We start from the raw sequence: 14,366 nt of genomic DNA, 5'->3' as shown, positions 1-14,366 counted from the left end.
TTATCATTTATTGCACAGTGTACATGTGACCACAGAAGTGAGGAATAGTCTTTCACCTCTCCCTGCTCCCCCTCCATGTCTGTGTATTGAGAAGAGTTCCTGAAGAAAACCATGACACATGCTACACTCGACATGAATGAACCATGTCCCCCCAGACACACAACTGCAGCAGAAAAAATGTAGGTGCCTCCATTGCCTGTTAATATAATTAGGCCGTCACTAGGAAGTACTAGTCTACTGAGTAAACAGCAACACCATGACTCGCTACAACATTTTGACCAATCAGTAGTCTTACTACAATAAGTTGGCCAATCAGTAGTCTTACTACAACACGTTGGCCAATCAGTAGTCTCACTACAACATGATGACCAATCAGTAGTCTCACTACAACACGTTGACCAATCAGTAGTCTCACTACAACACGATGACCAATCAGAGGTCTTACTACAACACGTTGACCAATCAGTAGTCGCACTACAACACGTTGGCCAATCAGTAGTCTTACTACAACACGTTGGCCAATCAGTCGTCTTACTACAAACGCGTTGACCAATCAGTAGTCTCACTACAACACGTTGGCCAATCAGTAGTCTTACTACAACACGTTGACCAATCAGTAGTCTCACTACAACACGATGACCAATCAGTAGTCTCACTACGACACGTTGACCAATCAGTAGTCTTACTACAACACGTTGACCAATCAGTAGTCTTACTACAACATGTTGACCAATCAGTAGTCGCACTACAACAAGTTGACCAATCAGTAGTCTCACTACAACATGTTGACCAATCAGTAGTCGCACTACAAACGCGTTGACCAATCAGTAATCTTACTACAACACGTTGACCAATCAGTAGTCTTACTACAACACGTTGGCCAATCAGTAGTCTTACTACAACAAGTTGACCAATCAGTAGTCTTACTACAACACGTTGGCCAATCAGTCATCTTACAACAACAAGTTGACCAATCAGTAGTCTTACTACCACACGCTGACCAATCAGTAGTCGCACTTCAACACGTTGACCAATCAGTAGTCTCACTACAACACGATGACCAATCAGTAGTCTCACTACGACACGTTGACCAATCAGTAGTCGCACTACAACAAGTTGACCAATCAGTAGTCGCACTACAACACATTGACCAATCAGTAGTCTCACTACAACATGTTGACCAATCAGTAGTTGTACTACAAACACGTTGACCAATCAGTAATCTTACTAAAACACGTTGACCAATCAGTAATCTTACTACAACACGTTGACCAATCAGTAGTCTCACTACAACACGTTGACCAATCAGTAGTCTTACTACAACACTCTTGTTGGGCTTCTGCTCATCTTAGCACAGTGATAATGCAATCATTCTTTATCAACCCAGGATAGTTATTGTTGAACAACTGACTACGGCCATCATACCCCTTCTACTTGTACCTCAGACGTTCGATGGCCAATGCACATGTTGTCCCTTCTCTTTGAACGCCTACTTAAAGATAAGATTTAAGATAGTCACAGCACTAAAAAGGTTATTATAACCTGTAAACTTCAACACAGGATTTACTGGAGACACTGGGAATGAGCCCCCGGCCTATCACTGGGAAGGTTCCTCAGTGTGCACTTCCTGGTCAAACAGGATCACAGTGAGTGAGTGAGTGAGTGAGTGAGTGAGTGAGTGAGTGAGTGAGTGAGTGACTGAGGGTGCGAGTACGGTTAAACCTATCAATATTAGGAGCATTTAAAGACGATGCAGTAGGGTTGTACAGTGGTGAAGAGTTGTATTCAAATATATACAAAGACCCATAACCACAACAACAAGGGTCAACCCATCCTGATGGTGCCACAAAGTCCAGGAACAACCTAGCTCCAGTTCACCCTCGCCTATATACAGCCTATCACATCTCCTCGCCTATATACAGTGTATCACATCTCCTCGACAATATACAGTGTATCACATCTCCTCGCCTATATACAGTGCATCACCTCTCGACAATATACAGAGTATCACATCTCCTCGACAATATACAGTGTATCACATCTCCGCGACAATATTCATTGTATCACATCTCCTCGACAATATTCATTGTATCACATCTCCTTGACATTTTTCAGAGTATCACATCTCCTCGACAATATTCAGTGTATCACATCTCCTCGACAATATACAATGTATCACATCGCCTCGACAATATTCAGTGTATCACATCGCCTCGACAATATTCAGTGTATCACATCTCCTCGACAATAGTCAGTGTATCACATCTCCTCGACAATATTCAGTGTATCACATCTCCATCCCTATGCTGTACAGTCAAGGAGATAGGATACACCATAATTGAGGGTGGCTCTAGCTGAGGCAAGGGGTCGACCTGACCCACTCTTCCCCCAGGATCAAAACTCATATAAGTGAAGCCACATGACAAGATTTACGACACAAAAGATAAAGAACAAATTGGTTGCCAAGCATGTTCAGTATGGGAGACAGTTAATATTTGTTATAGCTCAGTGTAGCTTCTACACACATGGCCACAGGGTGCCACGACCCTTTTCATAATAATGACCTATGTGGAACACTGGACAATGGATGTCAGCCATGTGCACGCCCACCACACTTGAGTCACTGCTATATGTATTTCTATGTTGATGTACATCAAGGACAATCCATTCACAAGGTGACACACATTGCAGATATTGCCATGTTGTGGAACTCATGGACAGGGTTATGGGGCTGACAAACTGACGATCACCATCTGGGACTTTCTGTCCTTCAAGTATCAAGTGTTGGTGGCTGAGAAATTATGTTACCATGTCAGTTTCCCATAAGAACAAAATATCAAACTCACTTAATCATGTTAATGTTGAATATATTTGTTTTCACAGAGACACCCCCTACCTTGTCTACAGTATGACTGTGTAGCACTAGAAGTGACACAAGTATGACTGTGTAGCACTAGAAGTGACACGAGTATGACTGTGTAGCACTAGAAGTGACACAAGTATGACTGTGCAGCACTAGAAGTGACACGAGTATGACTGTGTAGCACTAGAAGTGACACGAGTATGACTGTGCAGCACTAGAAGTGACACGAGTATGACTGTGCAGCACTAGAAGTGACACAAGTATGACTGTGTAGCACTAGAAGTGACACGAGTATGACTGTGTAGCACTAGAAGTGACACGAGTATGACTGTGCAGCACTAGAAGTGACACAAGTATGACTGTGTAGCACTAGAAGTGACACGAGTATGACTGTGCAGCACTAGAAGTGACACAAGTATGACTGTGTAGCACTAGAAGTGACACGAGTATGACTGTGCAGCACTAGAAGTGACACAAGTATGACTGTGCAGCACTAGAAGTGACACGAGTATGACTGTGTAGCACTAGAAGTGACACAAGTATGACTGTGTAGCACTAGAAGTGACACAACTATGACTGTGTAGCACTAGAAGTGACACGAGTATGACTGTGCAGCACTAGAAGTGACACGAGTATGACTGTGCAGCACTAGAAGTGACACGAGTATGACTGTGCAGCACTAGAAGTGACACGAGTATGACTGTGTAGCACTAGAAGTGACACGAGTATGACTGTGCAGCACTAGAAGTGACACGAGTATGACTGTGTAGCACTAGAAGTGACACGAGTATGACTGTGTAGCACTAGAAGTGACACGAGTATGACTGTGCAGCACTAGAAGTGACACGAGTATGACTGTGTAGCACTAGAAGTGACACGAGTATGACTGTGTAGCACTAGAAGTGACACAAGTATGACTGTGCAGCACTAGAAGTGACACAAGTATGACTGTGTAGCACTAGAAGTGACACGAGTATGACTGTGCAGCACTAGAAGTGACACAAGTATGACTGTGCAGCATTAGAAGTGACACAAGTATGACTGTGTAGCACTAGAAGTGACACGAGTATGACTGTGTAGCACTAGAAGTGACACGAGTATGACTGTGTAGCACTAGAAGTGACACGAGTATGACTGTGTAGCACTAGAAGTGATACGAGTATGACTGTGTAGCACTAGAAGTGACACGAGTATGACTGTGCAGCACTAGAAGTGACACGAGTATGACTGCAGCACTAGGAAGACACAACAAGTATGACTGTGTAGCACTAGGAAGACACAACAAGTATGACTGTGTAGCACTAGGAAGACACAACAAGTATGACTGTGTAGCACTAGGAAGACACAACAAGTATGACTGTGTAGCACTAGGAAGACACAACAAGTAGGACTGTGTAGCACTAGGAAGACACAACAAGTAGGACTGTGTAGCACTAGGAAGACACAACAAGTATGACTGTGTAGCACTAGGAAGACACAACAAGTATGACTGTGTAGCACTAGGAAGACACAACAAGTATGACTGTGTAGCACTAGGAAGACACAACAAGTATGACTGTGTAGCACTAGGAAGACACAACAAGTAGGACTGTGTAGCACTAGGAAGACACAACAAGTAGGACTGTGTAGCACTAGGAAGACACAACAAGTAGGACTGTGCAGCACTAGAAGTGACACGAGTATGACTGTGCAGCACTAGGAAGACACAACAAGTAGGAGACACCCCCTGCCTTGTCTACTAATCCCAATGACCCATGAAGATACAGGGTAGAAAAGGTCCCCAGCAACCCATTCTTGCTGTAATAGGCGACTATGGTTGTCGTAAGACGACTAACGGGATCCGCTGGTTGATGCATTTCATTGTATCCCAATTGCGTGGATTGATGCTCATGATGTCAATCACTGGATTGTCTGGTCCAGACTCGAATATTTACAGACCATCATCAGATAGCTGGAATATTGCTGAGTGCAGCGTTAAACAACATACAAAGTAATCCTAATGTCAGACAAATCCCAGCTGGCATGGGAATTGTCTCTGGTGCAGTGTGCAGTTTAGGAAGTTGACACCACCTGTAGAATAGGATAGGGTAATCGTGAAATATCACAGATAATCAGGCCTCCTTGATGTCTTGTACTGTGATTGATTTCAATAGTAAATGTCAGGAAGTACAATCAGCAATGTTTAGATTTCATAAATTTCTAAAGAAAACTTGATAAATGATCTTGTGTACATGCCTCAGTGGGCTCACCGACAAGAATGGTACGGTGCAGCACTAGAAGTGACACGAGTATGACTGTGTAGCACTAGGAAGACACAACAAGTAGGACTGTGCAGCACTAGAAGTGACACGAGTATGACTGTGTAGCACTAGGAAGACACAACAAGTAGGACTGTGCAGCACTAGGAAGACACAACAAGTATGACTGCAGCACTAGGAAGACACAACAAGTATGACTGTGCAGCACTAGGAAGACACAACAAGTATGACTGCAGCACTAGGAAGACACAACAAGTATGACTGTGCAGCACTAGGAAGACACAACAAGTATGACTGCAGCACTAGGAAGACACAACAAGTAGGACTGCAGCACTAGGAAGACACAACAAGTAGGACTGCAGCACTAGGAAGACACAACAAGTATGACTGCAGCACTAGGAAGACACAACAAGTATGACTGTGCAGCACTAGGAAGACACAACAAGTATGACTGCTGCTCTAGGAAGACACAACAAGTATGACTGTGCAGCACTAGGAAGACACAAGTATGACTGTGCAGCACTAGGAAGACACAAGTATGACTGTGTAGCACTAAGAAGACACAACGAGGATGACTGCAGCACTAGGAAGACACAACAAGTAGGACTGTGTAGCACTAGGAAGACACAACGAGTATGACTGTGCAGCACTAGGAAGACACAACAAGGATGACTGCAGCACTAGGAAGACACAACGAGGATGACTGTGGAGCACTAGGAAGACACAATAAGGATGACTGTTCTACAGGTGAGGAAGACTGTCACCTTATGAGATAAAGCTACGCAAATAGGTGGAGGTGTGATAACACCGAGATAACTGGAGACTCTTCCTATTAGACGCTCTAGCCTGAAGGTTCATGATAAAGTATGCACTTCCTGCTCAAAAAGCTCATTCATTACCTTCACATTTATTCAGGCACAAACAAAATCATTAGCATTAAAAAGCAGTTCCAGCTAAACCTGACTGAACACAAGCTCTTTCAGGTGTTGACTATAGGACTGAGCCTGGTTCTACGTTGCTCTCAGTGATATTCTGGCTGTATCGTGGTTTCGGAAACAATGGGCTGTACACACGGTTCACATGCTGGGGACTCGACAGTCAGCACCAGACATAAAGCAACATAACAAAATGTTACATTTACTTAACCACATGAACTGAACAATGAGACTTGCTTGAAAATTATTATTATAATGATGCCCATGTGAGCTTCAAACAATGTGACAAGTGCTGAGTGGACAATATTCAGAGTCACATGTGCTGAATTATGACAGCCCCAATACATCACAGGGTAATGTGAGAGGGTGTTATCATATTTATAGCACTGTATGCGTCTCATTCCTTGTAGTCATGGGTCAATATTGTTGTGTTGGGTCCATAAAAGCCGGGAAATATAAGATTATATTTGTATTACAACCCATTTCCAAATATAAACAATCTTCAATAGATTTGTTGATGAAAGAACTATAATTCAGTGTTTATTTCCTTGTTTTGTGATACCTTGATCTTCCATAAATGAAAACACTTCATTGGCTTTTTCGATAACAGTTTTTACAAGCATCATGGAAGGATAATAATTGTGGGAAATACAACGTTTTTGAATCTTAAAGTTTGTGGGTACATAGTTATTTCAAATGTGAAGAAACTGTGGGTGAGGGGAGGTTAAGTAAATAGCTCATCCTTGACTTCAGGATCAGAACACGTCCACATCCATGATTCCTCACAATCTAATAGTACAGAGAGGCCTTCATGTTCTACTGTAACTATTTGTTTTGTTTGTTTGTTGTTTAACGCCGCACTCACCAATATTCCAGCTATATGACGGCGGTCTGTAAATAATCGAGTCTGGACCAGACAATCCAGCGATTGATATCATGAGCATCTATCCACGCAGTTGGGAACTAAGTCAGCAAGCTTGACCACCCAATCCCGTTAGTCGCCTCTTATGACAAGCATGGGTTGCTGAAAACCTATTCTACCCCGATCTTCTGTAACTATTCACTTAACATTCTTCATTGTGATTCACGATTATATTGATAACAAATAACACAACGGTAACTTGTGGCCACTATTCATCTCGTGTTAACATGACATAGCTCTCTTCTGCCATGGATATCAGTCGTAACGATTAGTATTTTTGTAACAGAGATAATTAGAGGCAGATATATACATAATTACATACCTTATCAAGAGATAGCTATTATCAACACCACATGTGCTCGTTACAGTGTTTAATGACATATAGCTGGAAGTACAGACTACCCAACATGCACCAGCTCATCAACTGTGAAAGCTGGCGGTGAAAACCTTCCCTTGGGTTTATTCATACTGTGCTTTTAGAAAGATGAAAACAGTTACAGGCTAGGCACAGCACATAGGACATTCTGTGCATCAGTTTCACCATCCACTCTTTGTCTGCCACACAAACCGTTTATCTCAGTAAGCCCCGAAATCTTAAACATTTATCTACTTGTGTTGATATATTTGATATCAAAAGGCCTTGGGTGAGATCCCATTTATCTTCCAACTTTTTTAGTTTTTAAACAGTGATAACCAGTGTGTTGAGTGTAAAGTATAGCTGGCACAGAGACTAGTCATGTCATTTGATTGTGACTCATGGTCACAGATAACATCACAATGGTCTGCAATGAGTGAGTGAGTGAGTGAGTGATTTGTCAGCTTAATGTGGGAGGAAAGCCCGAAGTGATGCAGGTCTCAGACGTTTACCACTTCAGTGAAACCCACGAGCACAGGTATGGTGCTGACAAACCTAGAAACAAAATCAGGGCGAACTGGGATTCGAACCCACAATCATAGGTTTCTGGCACGCCCAAGGGACGCAACTCTGCATGGACGAATCGCAGTGCATTAGACGACTGGACCACCTGTGCCCTGGTCTGCAATGCATTCTGATGCAATTCTTTGTAGCAAGATTTTCAAGGAACCCAGTTTGGGAGGATAAATACTTTTTCATCAACTGACCAATAGGACTGTACTGCTGAAACATTAGTGACATTTCGCACGACAACAACAAAACTTAAGAGTAAGTATTCAATAGGTTTCTCAGCATATATAATGGAAATGTCTGTCCTTTCAGACTGAGGAGCGGGACGTTTCATATTTGCCCCAAGTCAGTCGGACCACTGAAACTTAAACAGTGCTCACTAGGGCTGGGACGGGTCACATGGCTACACAGGTTGGGGGGGGGGGGGGGGGGGGGGGGGGGGGGGGGGGGGGGGGGGGTACTGAGCAGGACCCGGGTACCCACAGGGCTACCATGACGACCCGGACCCATGGTTAGTCATGTGATATATTGTTTAATGAGTAAACCTATCTAAAACTCTATGATCACACTACAAGTCACTAATGTTCCCATTTCTTTCTGACTATGCACGCATTCCTTCTGACATTTATATGCTTGAAAAAAACAAAAACTTCATGCACTTAACATCAGTGCTTATCCATGACCAGATCGTTTTATACGTGTATCTAAATACATTTTGCCAGGGCTACAGTCAAATGTTTGCCAAACGGACAGTTTGAACCTATCTCTTGAGACCTATAGCGGGTACCCTGGTAGGGTCGGGTAATAGGTGGTGAGTAGTGGATAGTGGATAGTAAATTTGAACTCGTACCAGCCCTAGAATTCACCATTGCCCACACACGGTCTCACTCCTGTTCATGGTTTAGTAGACCAGCATACTTGTTGAATACACAAGCTAGGACTATTACAGACTGGCAACATGGGACAGCAGAAATACATCACTGTCTGATGCTTAATAGTGAGTGAGTGAGTTGGGCTAACGCCGCTTTTAACAGTATACAAGTTATATCACGGCGTGTCAGCTTAATGTGGGAGTATCAGACATTTACCACTTCGGTGAAACCCACGAGCACGGGCATGGTGCTGACAAACCTAGAAACATAATCGGGGAGAACCGGGATTCAAACCCACGATCATAGGTTTCTGGCGTGCCCAAGGGACGCAACTCTGCACAGCGAATTTCGGCACCTTAGACGACTGGGCCACCCGTGTCCCCTCTGATGCTTAATGAAAGGTCTTCCTTTCAACAGTTCATGCTCCACGTTCAGTTATGTAATACATAACGACATATTGTGTATCATGACTCAAGTATCATGACACATATAGTGTTATGACTTAGGTATCATGGCACATATTGTGTATCATGACTCAAGTATCATGACACATATAGTGTTATGACTTAGGTATCATGGCACATATTGTGTATCATGACTCAAGTATCATGACACATTGTGTTATGACTTAGGTATCATGGCACATATTGTGTATCATGACTCAAGTATCATGACACATATAGTGTTATGACTTAGGTATCATGGCACATATTGTGTATCATGACTCAAGTATCGTGACACATATAGTGTTATGACTCAAGTATCATGACACATTGTGTTATGACTTAGGTATCATGGCACATATTGTATCATGACTCAAGTATCGTGACACATATAGTGTTATGACTCAAGTATCATGACACATTGTGTTATGACTTAGGTATCATGGCACATATTGTATCATGACTCAAGTATCGTGACACATATAGTGTTATGACTCAAGTATCATGACACATATAGTGTTATGACTCAAGTATCATGACATATATAGTGTTATGACTCAAGTATCATGACATATATAGTGTTATGACTCAAGTATCATGACACATATAGTGTTATGACTCAAGTATCATGACACATATTGTGTTATGACTCAAGTATCGTGACGCATATAGTGTTATGACTCAAGTATCATGACATATATAGTGTTATGACTCAAGTATCATGACACATATAGTGTTATGACTCAAGTATCATGACATATATAGTGTTATGACTCAAGTATCATGACATATATAGTGTTATGACTCAAGTATCATGACACATATAGTGTTATGACTCAAGTATCATGACACATATAGTGTTATGACTCAAGTATCATGACATATATAGTGTTATGACTCAAGTATCATGACACATATTGTGTTATGACTCAAGTATCACCACTCATATTGTGTTATGACTCAAGTATCGCGACATATATCAATATGTGAGGTTGGCGTATTGTGTCAACCCTGAATCATATCAATTATTTATCAAGTTAGGAACATATCTAAGTTCTAAGTTTTACCATCACAACTGTCACTGTTATCATCTGGTCCTAATCTTTGTTAGCTGGTAACCATGGCTACCTTGGTTGAAGGACAGTATAGGAGAGGTAGGAGCACCTGACCTGTTGTTGCAGTTACTGTCCTCATCAATCAGAAACATTAAAATAAATAAACAATAGTAGCAGTATTTACTTTTATCCATCCTATTTTTGTTTGTTACTTCTAACTGCCACATCCAAGAAAACAACATTCTTACGCAACACACAAAAGTTGTTACATGTTTAACTATACAAGATAGTTGACCTTTAACCCCGTGCAAGCATATACCAAGACGAGTCAGAGCAGCCACTTAAATCCAGTGATGCAGCTGTCAGTTTAAACTAGGTAGCTGTCTGCACCAGACTGATGTGGGATATACATGATGTATCGGACCCTTGGTAACATATGTATCAAAGAACGGTGATAAAAGTACCATGACTCATGGAGCATCATGAGGTTGAATACTGACACAGAGTACAATGGAATAGGTCGGTTTCCTAAATGTAGTTTGTGTATCATTGAATATACAGATTTACCAATTTGACTTTAGAAACCAGTAATGACCAGATCAATGATGAGTTTCACACACAAATTAATTCCATGTGATATGATATACTGTCCCCTATTTGTCAGTGTTATTCCCTTACCAAACACGACATGATCTAATCCACTGAATCATATCTCCCTGCACGGTCACATAACTCACATTCCTGACTTCAACAATTGTGGTCTCTTACTTAGAAAGTCTTGTTTAGCATGTTTAAGGAACCAGACTTCAACAATTGCGGTCTCTTACTTAGAAAGTCTTGTTTAGCATGTTTAATGAACCAGACTTCAACAATTGTGGTCTCTTACTTAGAAAGTCTTGTTTAGCATGTTTAATGAACCAGACTTCAACAATTGCGGTCTCTTACTTAGAAAGTCTTGTTTAGCATGTTTAATGAACCAGACTTCAACAATTGTGGTCTCTTACTTAGAAAGTCTTGTTTAGCATGTTTAAGGAACCAGACTTCAACAATTGTGGACTCTCACTTAGAAAGTCGTGTTTAGCATGTTTAATGAACCAGACTTCAACAATTGTGGTCTCTTACTTAGAAAGTCTTGTTTAGCAGGTTTAATGAACCAGACTTCAACAATTGCGGTCTCTTACTTAGAAAGTCTTGTTTAGCATGTTTAATGAACCAGACTTCAACAATTGTGGTCTCTTACTTAGAAAGTCTTGTTTAGCAGGTTTAATGAACCAGACTTCAACAATTGCGGTCTCTTACTTAGAAAGTCTTGTTTAGCATGTTTAATGAACCAGACTTCAACAATTGTGGTCTCTTACTTAGAAAGTCTTGTTTGGCATGTTTAATGAACCAGACTTCAACAATTGTGGACTCTCACTTAGAAAGTCGTGTTTAGCATGTTTAATGAACCAGACGTAAGCATATCTTGCCAAGTAGGTCACAAGATATGATTCTTGCCATTGTGACAATGAGTAGAAAAAAATCGTTCAGAATGCAGTGTTTTCTGGAGGTATTAACTCTGCTTCACTGTAGATGGAAGGGAGCCAATCTTGAGCCAATCAGATGCCCGCTTTCTAAAATGATTCAGCTTCATTTCATTACATCTATTAATAAATTCCACACAGAGAACACAAATATACCCTTGATAGCAGAAACTTTGGTGTAGGTGCCATGATGCTCAGAAATGAGTTTATATTATCCACAACAAAATAATCAATGACAAAAGAGTGGACTTTATTTTTTTCCATTTTGAACTGCACGTTTTTGTGTATCTTAAGATACAGAAATGAGGTGTTTAGTTCTGATTTCATTTGCCACACTGTGAACCTAGAAGCCTGTATATTGTAGCATGACTTTATCACTTACTATTTTCATACATATTGCTATTAAAAGGAGTGCATCGTTTCCACCCTGATCAGTCCACTTAAACTGTCATTCCACCCTAACATTCAATCAGCAATCTGACTGCTTACTTTAATTTTACGATCAATATCAATCTAGCAGTTAATGAAACCTGAGTTACGCTGTCAGTGTGTTGGGCTCACATGCACATCATCTGCACTACACTGGACTGGGGTCGACATTTCTGCCAAATTTCGATTATTCAATTAAAGAGGTGAAATTATGTAAACAAAGAGACACCATATTGGAAGTGATGAATACTTATGTCCACCCACTGTGTATATAATATTGTTCAAATAACTTTTCTGTTTAAATAAGTGTGGCTATTTAGGATGTTTACTCCCTTTGTAAATAGAGAGACATTTTTTTTTCAATGTAACTATATTAGGTTGGCCCAAACTGTTATCCTTTAATTTCAGTTAAATATATCAGAATTACTAATATTTGAATAATCCAATAATTACACTTAATTTTTGGGCAAAGTAACCCACCTATTACAAATATAAACAATGAATCCAAACACAGGAAGTAGTACACAATATGATGTTAAAAGTATTCTCCGGAAGAAATACTTGACATGCATTTTGTGTTGCTTTATAGTGTTTATTTTCAGGCATATTTCCACAGTTTCAACCCACCAGCAAAGTTTGGATGGTGACATTGCAGTGATCACTGTCGAATTTGTAAAGAAGTTGGGCAATATTTCCTACGACTTGTATTTACAGGCCAAACAAAGTTGGTGTCATCACTTCCGCGTTGTGTTATCTCAACACAAAACACTTGGATATGTTAAGTGGCCTAATGTGAACTTGGAAAACAAAGTCAGAAGACTGTGGTTGCAATAATGAACGCTCTAATACATGATAACAGTGGGTAGTTAACAATCTTGATATTTACAAGTGACAGACATATACGCAGCATAGTGAACACTTGAACTGCAAATTGATATCGCCAGTTCACATGCTGAACGCCGTTTGCTTGCATGCCGTGTGCTTCCTACAATATACAAGGCAATGAAAATACAACATATAAAATTATAAATGATAGAATTCCAACCTGTATATACACGTAGATAACGCTGGAATGGGAATGTTTATATCATCAATCGTTCCAGATCCATGCACTCAATCCTCACTCAACTTCGGCCATTTGAGGACAAGTTACATTTCTCTTCCGGGTCAAGCACAAGCACATCCCAAATATGGTAACGTGAGCCTCAGCAGGTAAGGAAGTAAACTGCCTAAAAGACATAAATGAACTTTGAAGGGTATGAATACCCCAATTATCAGAAAAGATAATATGAATTAACTTAAATAATGTTTGTAAAGTTGACGGTAATGAAAATCTCGTCGCAACGCGATGGCTATTTTTAACCATATGTAAACAAATCCACGTGCAGGCGAACTTGAAAGTGCTAACAGTGAACCTATTCTTTATAACATAATGCATTCATCATTTTAACATCCCGATAACTTTTAAGTATTTACCTCATGTTACACTCTTTTTTATGCTTTTTGTATTAGCACAGCACGCACCTGTTTCGAAAAGACTGACCTCATTACAAGGTCAACACACCACGTGCTCTACGTCACTCATGTGTCGTCTGCTAGCAGTTCGCTGTCTTCAGAGCAGAAGTTACAAGGAAGGATGTGTGCGGTCGGTGTAACCCATGAATAATGTCAGGTAAAAAGAATCCAACGGTTACGCAAATATGTGTTCTTTAAAAAAATGTAGGATTGTCACTGAAAGCAAATTTTCAGGATCGATGCATGCTTATATCTAGATAGCCCTATATATAATGTCACGAAATATCAGCGTTAGAAACTGGCCCTAGTCCTATATATAGTCCTTGCCAAACTGCCCATTGCTAAAGGTATCAGCAGGACAAGTAGAAATTTGGCCTTTTTAAGGTTTTTGCTATAAGTTATCATTATAATGACTACTGGACGAAAACTGTTAGTTTCTAACCCTGAATATGCCTTTGAAGTGATAGCATCGAACCACAGGCCCCTGAAGCAGGATAGTAATATTACTGAAACACCGGACCCATATATATAAATAGACTATTTATATATATGGGTCCAGTGTTTCAGTTATATCACTATCCTGCTTCAGGGGCCTGTGCATCGAACATGGAAGTCATTTCGAAGTC

General features: G+C 40.7%; 1 protein-coding gene across 1 annotated transcript in view; it reads right to left on the bottom strand.

Annotated features, from left to right (window-relative positions):
* Positions 1-13,365, bottom strand: part of LOC139480459 (CYFIP-related Rac1 interactor B-like) — a 35,605-nt gene extending 22,240 nt beyond the window's left edge. The window contains exon 1 of the mRNA XM_071263536.1: positions 13,271-13,365. The gene's annotated coding sequence lies outside the window, so the exon portion shown is untranslated. The remainder of the gene's footprint in view (positions 1-13,270) is intronic.
* Between the last annotated feature and the right edge of the window lie 1,001 nt (positions 13,366-14,366).

The sequence above is a fragment of the Haliotis cracherodii genome, unplaced genomic scaffold (assembly GCF_022045235.1).
Source record: "Haliotis cracherodii isolate W230 unplaced genomic scaffold, xgHalCrac1.p SCAF_4, whole genome shotgun sequence".
NCBI lineage: Eukaryota > Metazoa > Mollusca > Gastropoda > Lepetellida > Haliotidae > Haliotis > Haliotis cracherodii.
This window is presented reverse-complemented; position numbering and strand designations above follow the sequence as displayed.